The following is a 6,347-nucleotide window of genomic DNA, read 5'->3' as shown; positions in this document are numbered from 1 at the left end:
CTTACTTTACTCTAATGGTTGCTTTTCTGGTGCTACTTTTTACAGGATTTACAAGATCAGTTTATTGTATACAATTATCATGCATCTGGCAATGCTAACATCACCACATGCCAATGCTGTAGCACTGCCAGACGCATGAGTTTATTCAAACGTGATGAGCAAAGATCTGTCGGTGATTTTAGCCTTCTGGAAGGGTTGTATACATTATAGATGCTGTCTCAGCAAAGATCTGGCAGTAATTTTAGCCTTCTGGAAGTGTAGGATTTATCGCACTGCATAACTAATGTTTATCGTAAAATCCACATTATCGAGACATTTAGAGAACAAGAGAGTCTTCAATTTCTTCTTGAATGAAATATTTCTCATTTATTATTTCTCGAATTTGAATGGTTTCATTACCAACTTATTGAATATTTACATAGCCGCAATTTATGGCATCCCTAGCATCCATAGTCTGCTTTTTTTTCTGCTAATCCCTTCAATTCCAGATCATAAGCTTAGCAATTTCTTAAATTCTCTATCATCTGGTTCGTTCATCTTTATGCAATTTATGTATTTTATCTTTTTCAAAATGCTCACACCTTTAACAGTGCAGCAGGTGATCACATGGTACCTATCACGCATGTTATAAGTACTCCATCGCAACATAACTTTATCACCTTTATCAGGAATAGAAATCCGAACTTCTGGATCAAATTTCAACAAGTAGTGGGTTGTCCCAGCTGCAGCACTTTTCTTGAATACCAGACTTATCTTCTGTTCTACATTTTGAATCTAATCCAGTCAACGATTCCTTTGAATCAAAGCATTTAATACTTCATGTCTATCATATACATTGTAAATCATTATTCTAGGTTTTAATTTTTCAATTTTCTTCGTTTTGGTGTCAGTGACCATAGTTTGAATCTTGTTTACTGCTTCATCTCTGATCTTTTCATCAGCAAAATTTACAACCTTACCATTTGAAGTCGTTACTAGTAAGAGTTTTCTTTAACTTTGTCAGCTTATATAATTTCCTAATTTTGGCAGTCCATCGGTGTTTGAGGAGTTGATTTAATTGATTCCATATTCTTCACTAGATTATCTGCCTTCTCTGTAAGATCATTTTTTTTCGGATCCACAGCCTAAGTGGAATTTGCTTCATCCGCAGTAAGCGCAGCTAGAGGATTTTCCAATTCTGCCATTCTCCCTTCATATTCACCATGGTTATTTTCTCTTCTATACACAATGGGCAAAGCCATTTCATTTTTTTTTTTTTAGATTTTTATCACTGATGTTAGCGTCTATACAGGTACGTTTCTTATGGTAGCACCTCTCATAAAGTCAGTTCCTATTCACTTTTTTCCTTTCCCTCCGAAGATCCACACAAGAGTCAAGTATCCACCATGTTGTAGTTTTATTTTCCACTCGAGATCCTCCACGAGATTAATGACTATTCTCAAATATTTTATAAATTGTATCAAGCGAGAACCAAAACTCAGAGAGAGAAAGAGAGAAGCTCCCTTCAGTAGCAAATCTGAAAAGAACTATATGCAAAGTGAAATGCTGGCCTTGCTTTGCCTAATAGCCACTTCGATCTTAACATCCCAGAAGAGTTTACAAAAACCATCAAGGGAGATTTATTCCTTGTTTATGACCAGTCCTACAAATAGATGTGTATTGATGATTCATCCAAGGGCAATCTCGATATAATAGCACGTTCAGAGAATTGGTATGCTGATGATATGTTTAAAACTGTACTTTCAATTTTTGCTCGATTGTATACAATACTTGGTGCATAGTCAAGTAGCACTGTATAACACCCCTCGTATATGCCCTACTACCAAACAAAGCCGAAGAAACCTAAGAGATTCCCGATAATAATAATAATGATTATTATTATTATTATTATTATTATTATTATTATTATTATTATTATTATTATTATTATTATTATTATTATTATTATTATTATTATTATTATAAGTTAAACTATAACCCTATTTAGAAAAACTAGATGCTATAAGCATAAGGGCTCCAAAATAGCCCAGGAAGAGAAATTAGATATAACAGCGTGCCTGAGTGTACCCTCGAGCAAGAGACCTTCAATCCAAGACAGTGGAAGGCCATGGTACAGTGGCTATGGCTTTAAAATAAAAAAAAAAACTCAACATTCAAGCCATTGATAATAATGACTGATTTTGAACTTGCGATGGAGCAAGATTTTACGATGGATGGTCGATGAGCCCAAAGTTAGTGGTCTAATAGCTAAATATAAGGCCATGCTGGGTATGAAAGTTGTCCTCTACAGTAACAGGTACCATGAGCAGACACTAAGTGCCTAGAAATCTCTCTTTGGAAAAGTGAAATTACTCTCTCCAATAATGCAGGATGAGCAACCCAAGAGGAATCAGCGGATCTGCTGGTGCTAGACATGAATAAATTTGTAGACCCCACTCTAGCTGAAATTGTAGTAATACATCACTGGAATGGCAAACAGAAGTTCAAATCATTCTTGGAAGGTCTAGAGGATAAAGGTGACAGTCCTTTCTATCATCCAGTCAAGAAAAACTGTTTCTTTCTTCATACCAGAACAAGCTGAGGTCATTTGTAAGGAGAAAGTCCACAAAGATGACTGCCAGTTATTCTCATGACTGTCCATCTCCTGCCAAAACAGGCATTGTAACTTACAACAATTACTGAAACATGAGAATCAGTCTCATCCATCAGTTACAGTGGCAAGCTTCATAGTGTCAGAAATTACAAAGGAACATCCCAGACAGAGAACCAAAGGCAAATACAATTATCATTGATGGATGAGAACTTATAAATGCCTTACCTCCAATTACTTCAAAGATATTTTATGACTACGCTAAAGAAGCTAGCATCCCAAAAGTGGAATATTATCTCCCTAGATATGAGAAGGTGGATCTAGGTCTTTGATGTATGCAAGAGTCAAGTCAGTGAGAGTACAAGGAAACAGAAAAAGAGTGACAGGAAGAAGTAAGACACCAGGTAATTGGCAAAGCTTCCTTTATGATGTAAGCAGCAAAGCTGAGCTGTTTCACTTCCATGCAAAGATATGTGAAGTAGAGACGAAAAGCAAAGTCATCGTCATAAAAGTGAAAGATGCCATTAGCATCACAGTGAAGTCTCTGGATGCAGTGCCCCCATCTTGTCATGGGGAAGCTGACACTCAAATATTTACACACGCCAGGGATGCAACAACTGATGGAAGAGAGTCTATTATTATTAAGGCCAATGACGTGGGTGTGCTATTCATGGTAATATTTGTGCTGCCATCCTTACAGGAATTAGGCCTTGAGAAAATGTGGATTTCTTTTGGCCATGGAGCCAAGATTCGATGGATTCTAGTCCAGGAGGTAGTTTGTTCAAAAAATAGCTTAAGAAAGCTATATGGATCCCATACTTTCATGCGTTATTTGGTTCACTGGATGTGATGTCGTGTCTACTTTCCATGGGAAAGGGAAGAAATCTGCATGGCAAGCTTGTAACGTATTTGATGATGTTTCTGAAACATTCATTAATCTTAACCAGCATTCAACATTGATTCGTACTTATGACCTGCAGAGGCTGGAGAGAGTCATTGTCCTCATGTATGACAGATCAAGCATATCTGGTAGTGGGGGGGAAGCAAGACTAGATCTCTTTGCTCAAAAGCTAGGATCATACAACTTGATTCCACTAACACAAGCACCTTTCAGAGAACGCGCAAAGCATGCATCGTATGACGATGGGATCATCTGAGGCCGGCAACCATCTCTAATCCAAACACGAACAGTCCTGCTTAAGGGGATTGGATACAGAGAGGAGAGACGTGCAAGATATGTTGAAAAACACTACCTGCTATTGTAGCAAGCTGTTGCGAAACTGTCAAAGTGTTCCTGTAAGAAAGGCTCCAAAAGAAAATACGTGCTTACAGTCAGTGCTCTCCTACACATTACTCTGCAGCTGTGCATGTGACCATTAGCAGCTAGAGGACTAGTAACAGGGTTTGATCGAACATTATGGTGCAAGCTTATGAAATGAAAACCAAACAATCTGGTGGCCATCTTGAAAAGCACAATAAAATCTTGAAAAATGTAATTTTGTCTTATGAACAATATCTTGGAAAAAAAAATTCTTTAGATACATTAAAATTCTACTTAATTAGGCTTGGAAACATAGGATTCCAAATGTAGATTATACAAATCAGACAACTACAAATACTTCTAAGCAAACCACCAACGTCTGCCGACTAATTGGGCGACCATCTTGGAAAATGGCCGTCATCTTGGATTTTTCATTGGCCAATCGGCCAGATTTGATTAGTATCACTTGGAAAACAGATGTGTCAAATTTTATGCTTGTATCATCATAAATACGATTCCTCAAAATAATTGTTGTTATCTCCTGTACGGACGTCCTCTTTACCTGAGGCACTAACTTCGCAGGAGAAGCCGTAGTATCTTCGTTTTTTTGATCGAAAATTAACCTCCATGAAATTGTTTCCACTCGTTTTAGTGAAACGTTTTTTAATTCTGCAATACCTGTAAAAAAGAACACTCACGATGTACATTTGGTATCTAAATTTTACTTTGAACTGCTGTATTTCTATTTTCCTATCCCATTTCACTGAAATTTCCTCTTTAAAAATAAATATCTGCAACCATCATAATACTTCTCTCTTCGTTACTGTAGTTGAAAGATGGAATTCCTCTCGCTTAGTATTATGGCCCTTAATAATTATATGAATATTCATGTACAATTTGTAAATGTATTAATGAATTGCGTTTCCTAATTGACCCTTTCAGATGTAAACACATAAAATCTATTATACTAAACTACATTCTACAGTCTTCCCACAGCAAAAAAAAAAAAAAAAAAAAAAAAAAAAAAAAAAAAAAAAAAAAAAAATCTTGTCTTTTCACCGATTCTTGCTTTTTTGCTTCTCTGTGTTTAGGGCTTCCTACATATTTCAGGTTTTGTACCCTCCCATATAGTTTCCATGTACACAATATCAATGGCGTTAATATTCTATGTACTTTCTGATAATATTTCTCATCATTTCTCGTATCTTCTCAATAGCTTTAACGTTTATGTTCATTCTTTTCTTCAGTGATCTTCCATCACTCTAACGTACAATTAATCACAGCAGCTTTCATCTTTTTTTTCTGTACACATTCAGCAGCCCCATATTATGTTTCTTCTAGGTAATATTAGTACTTCGTTAAAGACATAATGAATTTAAATATTTAATTCAAAGAAGGAAATGCTTTTCAATGTGAATATACACAACGAAAGATTCCCTTCTTTTAAGGCGATGCAAAGACCTTCCCTAATTCTTAGAGATGTTAAGATGCTATAAAAAGATCAAAGATGATAATAATTAAAGTTTTTCCAAAACGTGAATTTACATTGATGATCTACTAGGGATTTGTTGTCATCTACTTATCCAAACATTAGTGGCTAAATGTGACACGGTATGTTAATCTTTTTGACACGAGTCTGTTCTACTTCATGCAGGTACATACAGGCTCTGTCGCTTTGCAAGAAATATAATTCTACTATATTTTGATTAAAGGTCAACCACTTCATATATGGTACTTAGCTGTGAAAATGAAATTAGAATTCACCCATCTTAAAAGGGGTTCCGATTTTATTTTGCTCTTGAGAATAATTGCCGATATGCAATGATATTTCAATCATTCCAAGATTCAGTTTACATCAAGCAGCTTGAAGGAATTTATTCTTTCTCATAGGAAGAAATGCAGCTTCGTAATCGCGCTCAATTAACCTTGTTGATGATTGGCAAAGGAAAGTAACAGTTATAACCAATTGTATCTCACGTTTTGTAGAGACCCTTTCCGGTGATTAGGACGGAAGAAAGCCGGCATCTTCTCAGCCTAAAATCATTGCAAGTAATCGATATAGTTGAGTCATCAGATGAACCCTGCAATGGATAGTGTTGATGAAGAGAGGGACCGGGTAGTCAAAGATTATGTTACTGAAAATTATGAACGAATAGTGGAATAACTATCCATTGCCAACATGGTTGTGGCAAGACACACGATATGGCTGAAATAGCAATGATAAACAAGTTTCGGGGTGGTTGGGTAAATAGAGACTTTTGGGATTGCTTTTCATGCTTTTCCTTTAAAGAGACGAGAGATAAAGAGAAAATCGTTTCTAACTGAAGATTTCAATAGGTTTATGGAAAGAACTGTCGTCATGGCTAAACAAATACAGTCAGCCCTCGTTACTTGTGGATTCAGTCATTCGCCATTAAGAGAACTGTACACTATACCCTATTGAATAAAAATTCCCACATTCAGGGTTTAACAATCAGAACTCTCGCTACATGACGA

This window comes from Palaemon carinicauda, chromosome 6 (assembly GCF_036898095.1).
Source record: "Palaemon carinicauda isolate YSFRI2023 chromosome 6, ASM3689809v2, whole genome shotgun sequence".
Classification (NCBI taxonomy): domain Eukaryota; kingdom Metazoa; phylum Arthropoda; class Malacostraca; order Decapoda; family Palaemonidae; genus Palaemon; species Palaemon carinicauda.
Note: the sequence above shows the minus strand (reverse complement) of the source record.